Source organism: Mastigoproctus giganteus, chromosome 3, assembly GCF_048544385.1.
Source record: "Mastigoproctus giganteus isolate SK-2022 chromosome 3, ASM4854438v1, whole genome shotgun sequence".
Taxonomy (NCBI): Eukaryota; Metazoa; Arthropoda; class Arachnida; order Uropygi; family Thelyphonidae; genus Mastigoproctus; species Mastigoproctus giganteus.
Genome location: NC_143577.1, coordinates 55,566,713 through 55,587,318, shown reverse-complemented (window position 1 = coordinate 55,587,318; position 20,606 = coordinate 55,566,713). Strand labels below are relative to the sequence as shown.

The window sequence follows — 20,606 nt, the reverse complement described above, 5'->3', positions numbered from 1 at the left end:
CAAACATTTACATCGAAATATTCTATTTTGTATTAAAATCAACAGTTTGATTTTCATACAAATAATTTGTGAAATAATTTGTTTTTGTAAACTAAAAATAATGTGAGAATTTTTCCGTGTGAGCAGTTTTTCCGTGTGCGAATTTTTCATGTGAGCATTTATGACAGTGGGCACAGAGTAGTAACATTCTTCTCTTTGGCAGTGGGGGTTTTTCTGTGCAGAATTTTCGTGTGGGCTTTTTTCATGTGCGCATTTATCTGGTCACCGTATTTTGCTACTGCTGTGTAAAGTTTGAAAAACATTTGCACGAAAAAAAAAAAAAAAGGGAGTTGTCCAATACGCAACCATCAGAATTTGACAATCTCTGATCGTGAAACATACGGAGCCATCTGGCGGAAGTTACTGTCTTGTGGTGTGTTGTGTATACGGATTTTGTTATGATTTGTAATTAATTAACGCGATTTTAGTTTTTATTAAATGCATAAAATTAGAAATTATTCTGGGACTGAATGTAACTGTAGTCTTAAAAGAATAAAAGATACGATATGTTTGAGGTAATATAATTATTCATGGACCTGAACCTTTTGAAAAAGTAGGTGTGTACCATACTTTTGGTATTGCCACAATTAATTATAAGAACTTGTCAAGCAATACTAAAAAATAATACGAATAATTATTTCTTTATTCAGTGTTACAAAAAAGCCTAAGGCTTTTTGTTACAGATCCCCATTGGAAGTATATAATATATACTTAATTGCCTTTTATGTAATTATTTTAGTCATATTTCACTGAGGCTTTACCCCCTAAATGGTTATCATGTTATTTTTTCTTATGATTTTTATATAGAACTAGAAATGATGCCGGAACATCTTTGTTTCATCATATGCATTGCTAATATAATTTGTAAGCTTGATCACGATAATACGTGCAAAAGGCAGTACTTTTATAGAAATAAATATTACACGGATTAAAAAAATAGGGAAAAAAAATTCCCTATTACTCTGAGAGAAAGAGAAAGAGTAATCACCAAGAAAGAGAAAAATGATGAGATTCAACTCAGGACCCTGGGTCTGCCAAGCCCATATTCACCAGATGTGAGCCCCTGGGGGGGGGGGTGTGTATATATATATATATATATATATATATATATATATATATATATATATATATATATAGGTATCGTATAGTAAAGTAATCAATTTAATAATTTGATAATTTTGATAAGATAATTTTATAAGATAATAATAAGATAATTTAAAATATTGGATATATATATATATATATATATATACATCCAATATTTTAAATTAAATAAAACAAAACATGTTTTGTTTTATTTAATTTAAAATATTGGATGTATTTCAGCTTCATATGGAGGAATTGCATGTCGCTGCCTCTAATGAACGCCTAATTATTTATTTATTTATTTCTTCACTTTATTATAATTTAATTAATGTTAATATTTAATAAAATTCAATGATAGGATATATATATCAGTCTTTAGTCATTTGTCTTGCAGTACGAGCCTGTTCGAAATTAGTGGCTAATGCCACTAATTTCAAAGCTTGATGATAAAAGGTTGTTTCCCTGCAACCGCTTTAGCTCTACTTTTACTGTTTTAGCCACCAATTTAGAAAATCCTGGGACCGCCTCTCCACAACTGATATAATAAAATATAACGTTAAAACGTATTGCATTTTTTGCGTTCAAAGATATCTCAAAGTTAAAAAGTTTCCTGCCTTTAAATTTATGAAATCTTAGTCATGTGACAGTGCTACTGAACATGTTTTGACAGTTTTCTTCCAGTTTAATGAGTAATGCAGGGTATTTCTTAGAACTTACAGACTGACACCCAGATATCCTTATATTACAAATATTAAGGCTGGAGACATATGCAAGCAAACTTGTAATATAAATACAACATTTTGTTGGGTCTAAATAGGGTAAAACTTTAGTTTACAGTACTTCTGGCTGTGGCCAATGACCAAATTTGTTTGAATCCTTCCCGAAGGTCACACAAAAACAACATTTTTTCATTAACAAAAATGAAAGTTGATTAAAAACATGACCTCTCATAAGTTTTTTTTTTTTTTCCTTCTAATTATAACTTTTTTTTTCAGTTCATCATGCAAACTTCTGTTTGCCACATAGCATAACACGAGGGGTACTGTAAATTTAAGCCCTAAATATTTTAAGGTAAATACTACTTTATCACACCCTTGCAGCTAGCACTGTGGCAATGTTTTTCTATATCAAAAGGTAAAAGGTCTAGATTTGAATCCTGTTGAGATGTGAAGAATTTTAATAGGCTTTCTCACACTGTGGATGAGTTAGGTGCTCAGCAAGGGTTATGTGAGTCTATTTACAGGAAATTTTGGTTTTCTGGATCCCTCAAACAGGCAAACAAATCATAGAATACATGCAAATTGCGGACAGTTCACTGATACCTAGTAGCCTTATTTGTAATTGTGAATTCCTGAATTATGATCCCCTAAGTAGGGAACCACAATTCAGGAAGTTGCTGGTGTTTTAAAGGATTATTTTTTCACTAAGTGTTTTGGACCGAGATTACTAATACTAACTTAAATTGAAATAACAATAGCCAAAGATCATCATGAACTTGGTCCAGCTTAGGTCTTTTAAGACCTGTTCCGTTGTAGCTCTTGGAGGTGGTCTTGATCTCACCATTGTTGTCTTGGTCAACCAACATCTCTCTTGCCTGTAGGTTTGTAGTTAAAGGCTAATTTTGGGATCCGGTCTGGGTTCATTCTTTCTGTGTGGCTGATCCATTTTTCCTGATATCGTTTTATGTCATTTACTATATTATCTACTTTTAATTTCTCGCAGATATCTAAATTTCTTTGGTGGTCTAGGCTTGTAAAGCCTAATAATGATCTTAAAAATCTCATTTGTGCTGCTTCTACTTTTTGTGCATCTTTCTTATTTATGACCCAAATCTCACAGCTGTGAAGAGGGCTGGTTTTGAAGTGATGTTGTGTAGTCGTAATTTTGTTTCAGTTGTCATTTGTTTTCCGAAGTGGCATTTAATCGTTCCATTCATTTTATTATATTTTTGTAGTTTAGTGTGGATGTCTTTCCCTTCATTTGATATTAAATTTACCAAATAGATGAAGTCAGATATTTGTTCTATTATTTTATCATCAATAACAATTTTGACTCTTTATATGTTTTTTCCACATAATCCCATTGATTTTGTTTTTGAGGTGGAAGATTTTCATCTCGTACTTTTTACCTATTTTATTAAGTTCATTTGCTGTTATCTGTAGTTCATCTTCAGATTTCGCAATTATAACTTGATCATCAGCATATAATATAGTTTGGATTTTATTCCTGTTGTTCAACTGTATTCTGTTGTTAATTGTTTGTTTCCATTCTTTAAGAATTTTATTGATGTAGATATTAAATAAATTTGGTGATAGTCCACACCCTTGTTTGACTCCTTTATTGGTGTTAATTGGGTCTAATAGTTGGCTATTAGAATATTTTATACAGACTTAGAAAGTTTTTATATAGGCTTTGGATCGCTTTCCGGAGTTGGGTTGGGATATTTTCTTCACATAGAATCTGCCAAAGTTTTTCGTGGTTTACATTGTCATATGCTTTTTCATAATCAATAAACAGCAGAAATGTTGGTAGATTGAATTCTCTTCTTTTCTCCAAAATTTGTTGTAGTGAGAAAATGGCATCTATTGTGCTTCTCCCTTTTCTGAACCCACATTGTTCTTCTTCTAAGAATTGTTCATTGTATTTATTAAGTTTATTCTTTAGTATATTAGAGTATAGCTTTGCAGCAGTTGACAGCAGTGTTATCCCTCTGTAGTTGTTAGGGTTATTTCTGGAGCCTTTTTTGTGTAAATTGATTACTATTCCTGTTTCCCAATCTTTGTGTATCTGTTGCTTATGCCATATGATGTTAAATAATTTTAGTAGTGCATTTTTTAGTAAGGTGCCCCCATATTTAAATAGTTCAACATTCAAATTGTCTATGCCTGGGCTTTTTCGGTTTTTGTAATATTAACTCTAGTTCTTCCATTGTTGTATTTTCTTCATCTTTGGTTACCATAGATTCATCTTCCAATTCCCTAGTGCCAGGGTTATACCATAGTTTGGAATAATGTTGCTTTCATTCTGCTTGGGAGATGGAGTTGGTTTTTATTTGATCATTTGTGTCTAGTTTTTTTTTTTTTTTTTTAGGAGCATTAGCAACTAAGGCCATATTGCTTTGGGGATATGTTTGTTATTTAGTTTTTAGGAGCATTAGCAACTAAGGCCATATTGCTCCGGGATGTGCGGTGGTCATTCCCTGACCTTTCCGCATCCTCCGTATTTGGTGGTGACGGGCTCGAACCCCGGTCTAATCAAGAAGCGTGTGCTACGCACTGCTGCTCCTTCCCACCTGGCTACGGAGGCGCCACTTTGGGGATATGCGGTGGTCATTCCCTGACCTTTCCGCATCCTCCGTATTTGGTGGTCATGGGCTCGAACCCCAGTCTAATCAAGAAGCGTGTGCTACGCACTGCTGCTCCTTCCCACCTGGCTACGGAGGTGCCTGTCTAGTTATAATTTCTTAAAAATTTTAAAACCTCTTCTCTGTGGGTCCGTGATATCATGTTCTAAAGATTTAACAAATTTATCCCAGTCATCTTGTCAGATTCTTCTAGTTAGTTTTCTGACTTCTGCTCTAAGCTTTTTATATTTTATGTGTAGATGTAGGTCTTTAATTTGTAGGAACAGTTTATAGGTCTTTTTTTCTCATTGATTGTTTGTTTCAATTCTTCATTCCAAGTTCTTAGCCAGTTTTTATTTTTTGTTGGTTTATATCCAAGCTCCCAGAATTGATTTTTTCATGTTTGACCAGATTTCCTCAACATTATCACTTTAAACTGATTTGAGTTTATCTTTCAATCGACTTTCATACAGGAATTTAGTGCTTTCATCTTCCAACAAATGTATTTTTAATTTCTTAGTAGTTTTTGTTGGTATTTTCTTCTTTTTATTAAGATAATTTCTTTTTATTTTGAAAGTGCTTTCTACTAGGTAGTGATCATTGTCAATTTCACTGCCTCTGAATACTCTAGTGTCTCTAATTTTGTCATTTAAATTTTCATTAATTATAATATAATCTATTATAGACTTTGTATTTCTTGCTTACCATGTGAATTTATGGATATTCTTGTGTCTGAAAAAAGTATTTGTAATTTTAAGTTTATTAAAAATTCAGAAGTCTATCAGGCATCTTCCATTATTGTTGACCACGGGTTCGCCTTCTGATCCTATACATTTGTCTACTGATTGTGCACCAACCCTTGCATTAAAATCTCCTGCTAGTATGAGATACTCGTTTTTGTTAGTTTGGTCTATGATCTGTTGTAATTCGTCATAAAATTCTGGGGTTTCATCAATGTTGCCTTCTTCTGGTGCATAGATGCCAGTGATTGTTATTGTATAAGATAGAATTTTTAGTCTTAATTTCAATATTCTGGATGATATCCAAGAGTAGTCTAATATTTTGTTTTCCCATTCTTTCTTTATTATAACAGCAACTCCCAATGATGCCCATATTTCACTTGGTACGCCGGAGTATATCATTATGAAGTTACCTAGTTCTTTGGATCCTTTGCTCTTCTTTTTTGTTTCGGTAATGACTGCTATGTCAATATTTCTATTTTCTAGTTCCATGGTCAATTCATCTGATTTGTGATTTATTCCCCTAACGTTCCAATTTGTTACTTTTTTAAGTTCCTTAATCGTAGTCCTATATCCATTGCCTAGGTCGTTACCCTCGAGATCCGTCAAGTTTTTTCCCTTGAGCTTATTTCGAGTATTTAGAATGTCCCCCCGGATAGGTTACCAGCCTTTTGCTGGGTAAGTCTAGTGGTGGGACTGCCACCTTATAGCCTCTAGACAGCTTCAGGTAGCCAAAAATAAATGAAATCAAAGGAAACCTGTCCTTTGTTAAGAAAAAACTGTTTTCAATCTATATGCTTTAAGCACAATTGATTTGATTTATAGTTCATTAAACCTCTTTTGTAATAACATCTTATAACTTCATGAGTGTCAGTGTAAAGTTGAACTGTGTACGGAATCACAATAAACAGAGTTCTTAGGTAAACAGATCACTCATGCATTTTAAACAACCATGAGTTACTTTCAGTTTCATCCCTTTCCTCCATTTGGATTGTTATTTCATTTTGATTTTATATTTAAATTAGTTCTGTTCCTTTTTGCAACTTAAATGATGACATGGGAAGATCTCAAATTGTGCATGGATTTGGTAAATAAGAAATTTTTAGAGGTGTCAGCAGTAAGTTCACCTGGGAAGTGTTTTAAACAAATGCCACATTAGATTAGTGCAGCATTTCTGTCACTTGCTCAGAGTTGGCAACACCTTAATAGTAAACGTGACGAAATCTATGTGCAATTTGGGATCTGCAAAAGCCAATCTGTAAGGAGCCAACATATATTAACCCTATCGTTAATCTGGTTTAATCACAAATGATGCAAAGAACAAGCTTATACAGCATCGGCCAAAAAAAAAAAAAAAAATTAATATATTATCTGCCCGTCTCCTCTAATAGTTTGTCTAGTTTTTCCTTCAATTTATTCAAACTGCCTATTTCCACAACAACTGATGGAAGTTTGTTCCAACAATTGACTATCAGCTGGCTGAAGGGAATTTTCTACATGTTCCTGTGACCAACTTTCCTCAATTTGAATTTATGCCTCCTCGTCTTTAGTCTGAGCAAGAGGAAGGATGCCATTGGTATTGAGCTTACTTAATCCATTCAATGCCTTAAATGCTTCATTCAAATCTCCTTGCAGGTGCCTAGTCTCCAGATGTGCAATTTGCAGAACTGAACCCCTTTCTTGGTAAGACCACCACCTTTGTGTTCCCCTTGCTAATCTCGTTGCTCTTCTCTACATCCAACAGATTCACATCCTTCATAAAATGAGGCTTCCAGATCTATATGGAGTATTCAAGATGTGGATTAACCAATGCCTTATACAGTGGGATATCACATCCTTATTCCTGCTGGCAAAATTCTTGTATATCACTGAGAAAACTCCATTAGTTGCCTAGCATTCCAGCTGCACTGCTCAAAACTTCATGTCCAACTACACAGTTACTCCTGGATCTTTTTCATTTTCCACTACCCGAGTGTGGTACCACAGATCTGGGTACCACAGAACATTAATCTGGGATTACTGTTATCTATTTTACCCCAGGGGCTCACATCTGGTGAGTATGGACTTGGCACACCCAGAGTCCTGTGCTGGATATCATCATTCTTCTCTTTCTTGGTGATTCCCTTCTACTTCTCTCTCTCAGGGTAATTCAGAAATTTTTTTTGGCTGGTGCAGCATAAGCCTCAAGCTTCCTTGCACCATATAGCTAATAATAATAGTAATAGTAATATGCAGTACAGTACCTTGCATTTTTTAATGCTAAACTTCGATTACCACTTCTCAGCCCATCTGCCTAATTTTTCTAGATTTTTTGGATGTGGAATGTTTATTGACAGTAATCATTGTATGCAGCATAATCTGATTACTGTCAGTAACTGCCTTGATAACCTTTGTAACATCTGCAAAATCAGACTTTAATCCCGATATGCTTTCATCAGTATCATTAATAAATAAAGAAAACAACACTGGACCCAGCACTGAACCCTGGGAAATTCCACAAATAATAGTAGTCCAAGAAGATAGTGCCAATTGATAACCACTCTGTCTTCTCCCAGTCAATTGTCCATTTTTCCACAGCAGCAACATACCCCTAATGCTGCACTGCTCCAATTTGTATAGCAGTCTTTTATGTGCAGCTGTATCAATAGCTTTTCTGAAATCCAAGTATACAGTGTCAAAATTATTTTTTGTATCCCTTGTTACTGCATTTTAGCAAACCTTTCAAATGGTGCTGAAAATTCTTGTATGTAACATCACTGGTCAGTGCTGAAGGAACTTCAAGGAATCTTTGCCAAAGATGAAGCTAATCAAACCTATCTGTGTTCCACAATGACATAAGATTGAGTGGATGAGTTGGCAACCTTATCAATTGAACATGCCATAGCCAGGGATTTATACTTGGATGCAATGTAAAGATTTACAGCTGTTTAATGCCTGAAAAGTTAATTTTTGAAGCAGAAAATTTAATGAATAAAAGCACAAGTTATTCAATGAATAATTAGCACTACTTGTTTATTAAATTTAAATTATATTTTTATTTTAAGACTTTAATAAAATGATCTGAATGAAAGAAACAGTAAAATTAATGAAACATTTTATTTTATTTTTGAACTGAAAAGCCCTTTTCTGCTTATGAATGGAATTTGGGTGGGTGCCAATCCAGAGTTGACTCAGGGTGCCACAACTCTTGAGCTGGTTGTTTTTAATCATATAAGATTGCCATTAGGCAGATCCATTAAAAACTTGAGGCTCTGCTGTGACTGGTTTTGGATCTTTTAGATTCTGCTGCTCATTTAGATTTAATACATCTGTTCACTGCTCTCGACAAAGTTTCTAATAGGGTTACCTGCTGTCTGATGATGGAATGAATAACTTCTGAAGCTGGTTAGAGTAGTGCCTTGAGTTTTTAATGGATTCACCTAATGGGCGATGTTATCCAATTAAAAATAATATTAGTTACTTTAGGTAGACTGTGGACAGTTTCTAAATAGCACATGGCTGAGTGCTGTCACCATCAATGGAGTGACCACAGCATCCCCTGAAAGTTGACTGCGAAAGTTAGAGTAAAGCATTATTTTAGAAGCTGTTTCAAGTTAATTTTTATTCAAGTACTATTATAAAATGCAATTAATTATTCATCATCATCAGCCATTTTGAATCCACTGCAGGATGAAGGCCTTTCAAGGAATTTTTCAATTCCTTCGGTTTTGTGCAATGGCCATCCATTTATTACCTACAAACTTGTGAATTTCATCTATCCATCTCTGTTGTTGTCTTCCAAGTTTTCTTTTAGCTCCTCTTGGGTACCATTCTGTTATTTTCCTAGTCCATCTGTCATCATGTCTTCCAGCTGTGTGTCCTGCCCAAGACCATTTCAATTCTTTAGGTTTGATAAGAATGTCCTTTATTTGTGTTTGCTGCCTAATCCATTTGTTTCTCTTCTTATCTAAGTCTGATTCTTAATATAATTGGTTCCATTCTTCACTGTGTAGTTTTCAGCTTCTCTTCCATTCTTTTGGTGAGTGCCCAAGTTTCACTTCCATGAGTCATGGTGGGGAGTATACATTGGTTCATTTTGTTTCAGACAAACTGGATATTGCTTCTCAGTATGTGACTATTTCCTGAATGCTATCCATCCGAAATTTATGTTTATGACTTTCAGCCATTTATCATTATTACAGCTAATGACTTGTCCCAGATAAGTATACGAATCCACCTTTTCAATTACTGCTTCTTCAATGATTATTTCCCTTTCCTTGGCATACTTGTTCATCATTACTTTTGTTTAGCCATATTCATCTTTAGTCTGAAATGTCTGAAATTCATCTTTAGTCTTACTAACTTAGCATAACTGATTAAGATTTTTCTCTAATTCTTTGGGATCGTGGCTTATGATCACAATGTCATCTGCAAATCATAAATGGTTTAGAACTTTAGATACTCTCCATTCACATTGACTCCTTTTTGCGACCAACCCAGTCTTCTGAAAGCTTCTTCAAGGGCAGCGGTAAACAACTTTGGAGATATTGTCTCCTTGTTGAACTCTTTTCTCAATTTTAAATTTGCTACTGTCTTTGTCTAGTCTAATAAAGGAGGTAGTGTTCTCATATATTTTCTTCAGAATCATAATCTACTTGCCTTTCTAGTGCCCGAAACATTGCTTTATGCTGTATGGAGTCAAATGCTTTTCCATAATTCACAAATGCCAAGCATAATGGTGTTTTATATTCATTTGCTTTCTCCATTAGCTGTGATATTATGTGAAGGTGATCCCTAGTTGAGAATCCTATCCTAAAGCCAGCTTGCTCTTTCAGTTGATTCTCGTCAAGCATTCTTTCTAATTTGTTAGTAATGATCCTTGTGAACAACTTGTAGATGTGGGACAGCAAGCTAATTGCTCTATAATTTGCAATTTCTGATTTATCTTCTTTCTTATGCAGCAAAATTATGATTGCATTATTCCACTCCTTAGGCATCATGCGTTTCCTAATGTATTTTGTGAGGAGTCTTGCCAGTTTCTGTGTCATGTCCCTTCCTCCCAGTTTTAAGAACTCTACAGTAATTTCATCTTCATCCAAGGCTTTCTGATTTTTCATCTTCTTCAATTCATGTTCTACCTCATCAGGAAGTATATCAGGTACGTTGTTTGTGTTGCTAATTTGTGATCCACCTTCCCTATTGCTTGCATCATTTCCTTGCTCCTTATATAATTCCTTACAGTAGTCTTCTGCTATTTATAAGTACACCGTCCGTATTCTTCAGTTTCAGTATGATTTGTCTTTTTGTATTACTGCTCGTGACTGCTGATTTAAGTCCTTTGTTTTCCCTTAATGCTTGTTCTACTTTTCTTGTGTTAAATATTCTTATGTCCTCTCCGAGTCTCTTTCTAATGTCTTTGTATAATGCACTATACTCAATTTTGTCATTGTCAATCTTGCTCTTCATTTTTGGCACCTCCGTAGCCAGGTGGGCAGGAGTGGTTGGTGCATAGCACATGCTTCTTGATTAGAACGGGGTTCGAGCCCGTGACCACCAAATACAGAGGATGCGGAAAGGTCAGGGAATGACCACATTGATTTGATTGCATATCCCTGGGGCAATATGGCCTTAGTTGCTAATGCTCCTAAAAACCAAATAACAGCAAATAACAAGCTCTTCATTTGTCGTCTTTGGTTCATCATGACAAGTGTTTCTTGACTAATTTTTTCTTCTTTGGATTTATTTTTACCTGTAGGTTTCTTGGCTTTATCACTTTCAGAAAATTGTTCTATTCCTCATTGATATCTTGGTCCTGAAATGTCTTCAGAAGCTCAAACTTGTTCTTAAGTTAGCATTAGTAGAGGCATACAGTGCAAGAAAGCAAGCTTATGCAGCATCAGCCAAAAAAAAAAAAAAAAAAGCGTCCCATTTCATCCCTACATTTGTTCCAAATGCCTGTCCAGCTTAGCCTTAAATTTATTTAGGCTATCATCTTCCACAACAAAAGATGGAAGTCTGTTCCACCTATCATTCAACTATCTGCTGGCTAAAGGCAAATTTTCGCATATCTATTCTACAATTATCTTTCCTCAATTTGAAACTGTGCCCCCTCAGGTTCATAGTCTGAGCAAGAGGAAGAATCCCATCAGCATTGAGCTTGCTCAACCCATTCAAGGCCTTATACACCTCAATCAGATCACCTCGCAGGTGCCTACTCTCCAGATGCTGCAATTTGCAGAACTTAAGCGTTCTTAGTAAGAGCATCCCTTTGTTTCCCTCACCAATCTTGTTGCCCTTCTTTGTTCTCATTCTAGCAACTCTACATCCTTCCTAAAATGAGGCCTCCACACCTGTACACAGTACTATAGGTGTGGCCTTACCATTGCCTTGTATAACGGGATAATCACTTTCCTGTCCCTGTTAGCAAAATTCCTATATATCATTGACAAGACTCCATTACCTACTCTGGCAGCCCGTCTGCACTGCCCAGTGAACTTCATTTTTGATTGCACAATTACCCCCAGATCTTTTTCACTTTCCATTTCCCTGAGTGTAGTACCACACAGTTGGTACATTTCTCTTCGGTTATTGCTACCCATATGCAGTACTTTGTATTTGTCAATGTTAAACTTCAGTTGCCACTTCTCAGCCCATTTGCCCAACTTATTTAGATCCAGTTGGAGTAGCATGCTGTCTTTTCTGTCGTTAACAATCCTGCCAACCTTTGTATCATCTGAAAACTTGGATATTAAATCTGATACACCTTCATCAATATAACAGTGAAAATTCTGCCTTCATTCATTTTGATAACCCCTCTCAGAGCCTTATAAACCTTAATCAGATCACCTGTGAGTGCCCGTTGTGAAACTTTGTAGCCCATATGGAGTCTTTCCTCATATGTTTGCCCTTTTGCTGATCTCACCATGTAATTTTCCTCTCTTTGTACACTTTCAAGAAGCTCAATATCTTTTTTAGGGTCCATAGTTTAATGAAGGCCCCTTATAATGTCATTCGGTTGTCTGTCTGTCTGTCTGTCTGTCACAGCATTGTATCTCTGGAACCACTCAACCTATTGACTTGAAATTTTGCATGGGTTTGTACATCATGTGGGCCAACATAATGCCATATTGATCATTGTTGACAAAAATTTGTCTGAGAATTTGGGGGGAGGGGGAATAAAATGTTGTTGACAACCTATATCTTATTATACATCTTTGGAAAGAGCTCAACGAGTAGGTTTAAAATATTGTTAAAATTTAAAAAAAAATTAAAAATGTGAGTAATTTTTGTGCCTCCCGTATTTCTGTCCCTAATAGAGCTAAATATTTAAATATCACATTAGCTATGCGTTATTCAATGCTTATCAAGGGAAAACTATTCCGATTGAAATCTATCATTTACTTTTTGTGTTAAAATTAAAAAAAACTATTTTTTTATTGCACTTTGATAGCTTGCTTCTTTGTACTAAGTAACTCTCCTTTTCGTGACAAAAAGGTTGCTAAATAGTTAGTTAATAATTCTATAAAGGTCATTTATAAATTTTGCAACGAGAAGTATTTTTTAACAATTTTCAAAGCTGGAGTTGTCTGGGGTAGGAGGTACTCAGAGAGCCAGTGGTGGGGAAGCACCTGCATGGAGTCTTGCACGGCCCTCACCTGCCAGTCGTTCTCCCAAGACGTAATCATTTCTTCAGGAAGAAGTTGGAGTCGTTTCTCCAACCCTTGTCATTCACAATTGGAAAAACTCAAATAGACAACGTTTTCATTAGTTTCTTCAGTTTTAGGCCAAACTGGGATACTAGAAACTTTTTTTTTTTTAATACCATAAAGCTCTCTATTTGAGATACTACACTAATGATCGTTCGTGACTATGGACCCTTCATCCTGAGTGCCCGGCACTCAGTAGTTGACTGATTTATTTCAGATGAGGTCTTTATACTTTAACACAGTATTCCAAATGTCTTACAATTGCCTTATACAATGGGACTATGACCTCCATATCTCTACAGGATAATGTTCTATAAATCAGTGATAGGACACCATGGGCTTTCCTGGCTGCCTGATTAAACTGCTCAGAAAACTTCATATCTGCCTGTATCATAACTCCCAATCACTTTCTTCCTCTACTATTTTTAATTCAACCCCACCAAGTGTATAATTTATTTTGGGGTTGCTATTTGCGAAGTGTAAGGCCTTGAAAACTTCATATCTGCCTGCACATTTGGCTGCATTAAAACATAGCTGCCACTTTTCTGATCACTCTTGCAATAATTAGTACCAAGCCTGCTTGGTACTAATTATTAACTACTCTACCAATATTTACATTGTCTGCAAATTTTGACATCAAGCCTTCTATCCCATTGTCAATGTCGATTATGAAAATAAACAACAGCAGTCCAAGAACTGATCCTTGTAGGATCCACTTCTGACTTTACACCAATCTGAAGGATATCCATTAATCACGACCCTCTTCCCTCTGCCCTGCAGCCACCCAGCAATCCATGAATTAGAATTTTTCCAGTAATAATCCCATGTTCCAACTTATACAATAACCTATCATGAGGGACTGATTCAAATGCCTTGCTAAAATCCAAACAAATTCTGTTGAAATTATTCCACACATCCAGCTCATGAGTAACTGTCAAAAGAGCTAACTAATTTAAACATGACTTTCCTGTAACAAAACCATATATTATGTTATTTGGTGTGCCATATCTATCTAATTGGCCTTGCGTTGCACTGTTAATCATTGCTTCTAAGATATTGAAGGTAGACTAATCGGTCTGTAGTTACCAACTTTGCTCTTAGAGTTGCCTTTTTTGTATTAGTGATACATTGGCACCTCTCCAATCAAAAGGAATCCTTTTGCACAGTCCAAAGATGCTCTTATTAGCATTAGTAGAGGCATTTGATGCAAGAAAGCAAGCTTATGCAGCATCAGCCAAAAAAAATAAAGTAAAATAAATAAATAAAAAATAACCACTTCCACTTCACCCCTCTGTTCGTTCGAAATACCTGTCCAGCTGAGCCTTAAACTTATTTACGCTATCAACTTCCACGACAAGGGATGGAAGTCTGTTCCACCTACCAACCACCCGCTGGCTAAAGACAAATTTCCGCACATCTGTCCTACATCCGTCCTTCCTCAATTTGAATTTATGCCCTCTCAGGTGATTATTCTGAGCAAGAGGAAGAATCCCATCGGCATTGAGCATGCTCAAGCCATTCAAAGCCTTATACACCTCTATCAGATCACCTCGCCGATGCCTAGTCTCCAGGCTCTGTAATTTGCAAAACTTAAGCCTTTCTTCGTAAGAGCAACCCTTTGTTCCATTCACTAATCTTGTTGCCCTTCTCTGTACTCGTTCGAGCAGCTCTACATCCTTCTTGAAATGAGGCCTCCAGACCTGTATACAGTACTCAAGGTGTGGCCTGACCAATGCCTTATACAAGGGAATAATCACATCCTTATCCCTGCTAGAAAAATTCCTGTATATCATTGACAAGACACCATGAGCTACTCTTGCAGCTCGTCTGCACTGCTCAGAGAACTTCATATCTGCCTGCACAATTACCCCCAGGTCCTTTTCATTCTCTACCACTGTCAGGGTAGTACCACAGAGTTGTTACGTTGATCTGGGGTTACTGTTTCCCCTATGCAGTACGTTACATTTGTCAATGTTAAACTTCATTTGCCACCTCTCAGCCCATCTGCTCAACCTTTCCAGATCCTGTTGCAGCAGCATAGTATCAGTAGTGTCCTTAACAACCCTGCCAACCTTGGTATCGTCTGCAAACTTGGACATTAAGCCTGATACACCATCATCAATATCATTTATAAATACAGAAAACAACAATGGACCCAACACTGAACCATGAGGAACTCCACTAATAGCATTAGTCCACGTTGAGCAGTGTCCATTGATTACCACTCTCTGTCTTCTGCCACTCAACCATCCCTTTATCCATAGCAGCAATTTGCCTCCAATACCACACTTCTCCAATTTGTGCAGCAGTCTTCCATGTGCAACAGTATCAAAAGCCTTTCTAAGATCCAAATATATAATATCAAAGTTATTCCCTGCATCCAGTTCTTTTGTGACTACATCATAGTATCCAATCAAATTGGTCAGACAAGACCTGCCCTTAACAAAACCATGCTGTGTCTGAGCTATAACTGAATTCTTGTCCAGATGATCCTGCAGTGCTTCTTTAACCAGTGCCTCCATTAATTTTCCTGGAACCGAAGTTAAACTAACAGGTCTATAATTACTTGTGTCAGCCTTTGATCCTCCTTTGTGAATTGGGGTTACATATGCACATCTCCAGTCCATGGGTACCTCCCCTGAGTCCAAAGAAGCTCTCATAATTATGGCTAGGGGTTTGCTTACTTCTTTTGCTGCCTCCTTTAATATAACTGGATAGATCCCATCCACCCCTGGTGCCTTTTTTATGTTTATCCTCAGCAATTTCTCCTCCACTTTCCTCTCAGTTATTAGAAAACAATCTAGCTCACTGCCAATGTTTACTTCACCTACGACATTCCCCTTCCTGAATAACTCCTCATGTGTGAATGTAGATGCAAAATACTCGTTTAGATTGTTAGCCACCTGAGCAGGATCCTCAACTGTTGAACCATCAACATCCAGTGGACCAATCTGATTCATCCCTTTCCTTCTTGAGTTTAAATAGGTAAAGAACTCTTTTCTGTTTTTCTTTGCGTCCTTTGCTAAGGATTTCTCATAATCTGCCTTTGCCTGCCTAATCTCCTTTGTGACTTGGTTACAGACCAACTTATATCTATCATAGGCTTCCATGTCACCCATTAATTTGTATGTATCCCATGCATTTTTCTTCTCTGCCATATGTCTCATTAGTTCATCTGACAACCATTTAGGCCTGAACCATTTAGGCCCTTTTTTATGTTTATCCTCAGCAATTTCTCCTCCACTTTCCTCTCAGTTATTAGAAAACAATCTAGCTCACTGCCAATGTTTACTTCACCTACGACATTCCCCTTCCTGAATAACTCCTCATGTGTGAATGTAGATGCAAAATACTCGTTTAGATTGTTAGCCACCTGAGCAGGATCCTCAACTGTTGAACCATCAACATCCAGTGGACCAATCTGATTCATTCCTTTCCTTCTTGAGTTTAAATAGGTAAAGAACTCTTTTCTGTTTTTCTTTGCGTCCTTTGCTAAGGATTTCTCATAATCTGCCTTTGCCTGCCTAATCTCCTTTGTGACTTGGTTACAGACCAACTTATATCTATCATAGGCTTCCATGTCACCCATTAATTTGTATGTATCCCATGCATTTTTCTTCTCTGCCATATGTCTCATTAGTTCATCTGACAACCATTTAGGCCTGAACCTTGAACAATATTTCTTGGTTGGTATGTAAAGCCTGGTAGCTTCCAAGATTAGTTCCTTGAATGCTTCCCATTTTGAATTTGCTGTTGGTAACATCATCAGTTGGTCCCACTGTATAGAATTTAAATACTGTCTCAGACCATCATAGTCGCCTTTACGAAAGCAAAAACCCTTCCCTTTGCCTCTGATGGTAGTTACCTCCTTGAGTAAATCCCACTTCAGCACACTGTGATCACTGCCACCCAGTGGTTCCTTTATCTGCAGATTCCTAATGCATGAAGAATCACTACTGATAATCAGATCAAGAGTATTACTCCCTCTAGTTGCCTCCCGAACATGCTGGTGTAGAAAACAATCATCCAATAAATCCACAAAAGCCCTGCTAGTGTGTGAGTGACCAACCCACAAATTCCAGTCAATATCTGGGAAATTAAAATCCCCCATTATAAGACTCTCTGATTTACTGGCCCATTCTATTTCCCTGTACAGTATCTTATTATACTCATCAGAGTCATTAGGCCTATAGCACACTCCTCTCAATTTTGATTTACCTATGCTTATGTCACACCAAACTGACTCGACACTGCCCTGTCCATCAATGTCGACTGGCTTCACTTCCTTGGATTTTATGTGTTTTTTAACTAATAGCATAATCCCTCCTCCCCTCCTGTCCTATCTATCCTTTCTATACACATTGTACTCCCCAAATTCCAGTTCTGCATTCCTTATATCTGTGTGACACCACGTCTCTGATATCCCAACAATATCTGCCTTTGATGTTTTGAGCAATACCTCAGCAACTTTCCAGATATTGACTGGAACTTGTGGGTTGGTCACTCGCACACTAGCAAGACTTTTGTGGATTTATTGGATGACTGTTTTCTACAGCAACATGTTCAAGAGCCAACCAGGGGGAGTAATACTCTTGATCTGATTATCAGTAGTGATTCTTCATGCATTAAGAATCTGCAGATAAAGGAATCACTGAGCGACAGTGATCACAATGTATTGATGTGGGAATTATTTAAAGATGTAACTACCATCAAGGCTAAAGGGAAGGGCTTTTTCTTTCGTAAAGGTGACTAGAGGGGTCTGAGACAGTTTTTAAATTCTGTACAGTGGGATCAGCTGATGGTGTTACCAATAGTGAAATCTAAATGAGAAGCCTTCAGGGACTTAATTTTGGACGCTACTAGGCTTTTCATTCCAACTAAGAAATACTGTTCAAAGTTTAGGCCTAAATGGATGTCAGATGAATTAATGACAGCTAGTGGCTGAGAAGAAGAATATATGGGATGCATATAAAGTATCAGGCAACACAGAAGCCTATGGCAGGTATAAACTAGTCTGTAATCAAGTCATAAAGGAGGTTAGGTAGGCGAGGGCAGATTATGAGAAATCTTTGGCAAAGGATTCGAAGAAAAACAGCAAGGAGTTCTTTACTTGTGTAAACTCTAGAAGGAAAGTGATGAATCAGATTGGACCACTTAACATAGATGGGTTGACTATTGATGATCATGCTCAGGTAGCTGATAAACTGAATGAATATCTTGCATCTACATTCACACATGAGGAGTTATTCAATGATGGGAGTGGCACAAGTTTATCGAATGCTAACAGGGAGCTAAGTGATTTTGTAATAACTGAGAGCAAAGTGGAGGACAAATTGTTGAAGTTAAACATAAGGAAGGCACCTGGGGTGGATGGGATCTATCCAATTATATTAAAGGAGACAGCAAAGGAAGTAAGTAATCCCTTAACCATAATTATGAGAGCTTCCTTGGACTCGGGGGAGGTCCCCATGGACTGGAGGTGTGCAAATGTATCACCAATTCACAAAGGAGGTTCAAAAGGTGACACAAGTAACTGCAGACCTGTTAGTTTAACTTCTGTTCCTGGGTAATTAATGGAGGCACTGGTTAAAGATGCACTGCAGGATCATCTAGACAAGACTTCAGTTATAGTTCGGACACAGCATTGATTTGTTAAGGGGAAGTCTTGCCTGACCAATTTGATTGGATACTATGATGTGGTCACTGTTTTCCATGTGCAACAGTATCAACAGTTTTGATACTGTTGCACATGGAAGACTGCTGTACAAATTGGAGAGGTATGGCATCAAGGGTAAGCTGCTACAATGGATAAAGGGATGGTTGAGTGGGAAACAACAGAGAGTGGTAATCAATGGACACTGCTCTTCGTGGACAAGTGTTATTAATGGAGTTCCCCAGGTTTCGGTGTTGGGCCCATTGCTGTTTTGTATATATATCTGCGATATTGATGAAGGTATATCCGGTTTAATGTCCAAGTTTGCAGATGATACAAAGGTTGGCAGGGTTGTTAACGACAGTAATGACAGTATGCTACTCCAACTGGATCTAGATAAGTTGGGAAAGTGGGCTGAGAAGTGGCAACTGGAGTTTAACATTGACAAATGCAAAATACTGTATGGGTAGCAATAACCGAAGAGAAATGTAACAACTGGGAGGTACTACACTCAGGGAAGTGGAAAGCGAAAAAGACTAGGGGTAATTGTGCAGCCAAATATGAAGTTCACTGAGCATTGCAGACGGGCTGCCAGGGCAGGTCATGGAGTCTTGTCAATGATATATAGGAATTTTATTAGCAGGGACAGGCAGGTGATAATCCTGTTATACAAGTCAATGGTCAGGCCACACCTAGAGTACTGTGTACAGGTCTGGAGGCCTCATTTTAGGAAGGATGTAGAGTTGCTAGAACAAGTACAAAGAAGGGCAACAAGATTGGTGAGGGGAACAAAGGGATGCTCTTACCAAGAAAGGCTTAAGTTCTGTAAAGTGCAGCGCCTGGAGAGTACGCACCTGTGAGGTGATCTGATTGAGGTGTTTAATGCCTTGAATGGGTTGAGCAAGCTGAATGCTGATGGGATTCTTCCTCTTGCTCAGATTAAGAACCTGAGGGGGCACAGTTTCAAATTGAGGAAAGATAGTTGTAGAATAGATGTGCGGAAATTTGCCGTTAGCCAGCAGGTAGTTGATTGGTGGAACAGGCTTCCATCTTTTTTTGTGGAAGCTAATAGCCTAAATAAATTTAAGGCTGAGCTGGACAGGCCTTTGGAACGAATGAAGGAATGAAATGGGAGGTTTTTTTTTGGCTGATGCTGCATAAGCTTGCTTTCTTGCATCGTATGCCTCTATTAATGCTATTGCTAATGCTAATATGCCATTGGCTCCAGGATTCTTACTTGCCTTTAGCTTCAAAAGTTTTTCTAATAAACTATCATCTGTAATTACAAAATCACTAATTTCATATAGCTCAGCATCATTTTTCCTGCCTATTCTCAGCATGAAGGGCTTTTTGTCAGTAAAGACTGATGCAAAGTACCTATTCAATTCATCTGCAACATCAGCTGGTCATCTAAGACTTTGTCCTACCCAGTGCACAAGGGTCTGGTTTGATTGGCTTTTTTCCCCCTTGTATTCACATACATGAACATACATTTTTTTTTGGATACGAGAATACACGTGAACAGGCAAAATTATTATGGCTCCAGCTAATAGAGAAGTTTTCCTTAAATTTTTGCTTTTTTATTGACTTAAATTGGCATATTCATTTATTTTCTAGAAGTGCTTTATATTCCTAGTAACGATAATTAGTTTAATTTGAACTTAGATAGAGATTTTGTAGGTTATTACTTAGTATTGGTAAGGGTATCTAATCCATGTGTTGGACAAGTTTTGCAGCTCCTGCGAATGCTAAGTTTTTAATTATATTTAGCTGTTTTATTGACTTAATTGTTATATTAAATTATATTCTATATGTAGCTTATGAATCTAGTCAAGCTCCATGGTTTATTTTGAATTTAGATAGCTCAATTTTGAATGTAATCAATGCCTTGTGTCCGTAGATTTACTGTTCGTAACGTGCTGCCATTGTTATACAATACAACGTACACCCCGAACTAGATAGCTAGTATAGTAGTATCAATTAATCAGTAAAATTTACTAATCTTATTAAATTTCATTGTTAATTAAATTGTCCTTTTTTTAACTAAATACATATAACGA

At 36.9% G+C, this 20,606-nt stretch overlaps 1 protein-coding gene across 2 annotated transcripts in view; it reads left to right on the top strand.

The window, feature by feature from the left end:
• The first annotated feature begins 417 nt into the window (after nt 1-417).
• Cyfip (Cytoplasmic FMR1-interacting protein Sra-1) overlaps nt 418-20,606 on the top strand; it is a 425,647-nt gene continuing 405,458 nt past the window's right edge. For both annotated transcript variants that reach the window (XM_090369296.1, XM_090369295.1), the window contains exon 1: nt 418-596. The gene's annotated coding sequence lies outside the window, so the exon portion shown is untranslated. The remainder of the gene's footprint in view (nt 597-20,606) is intronic.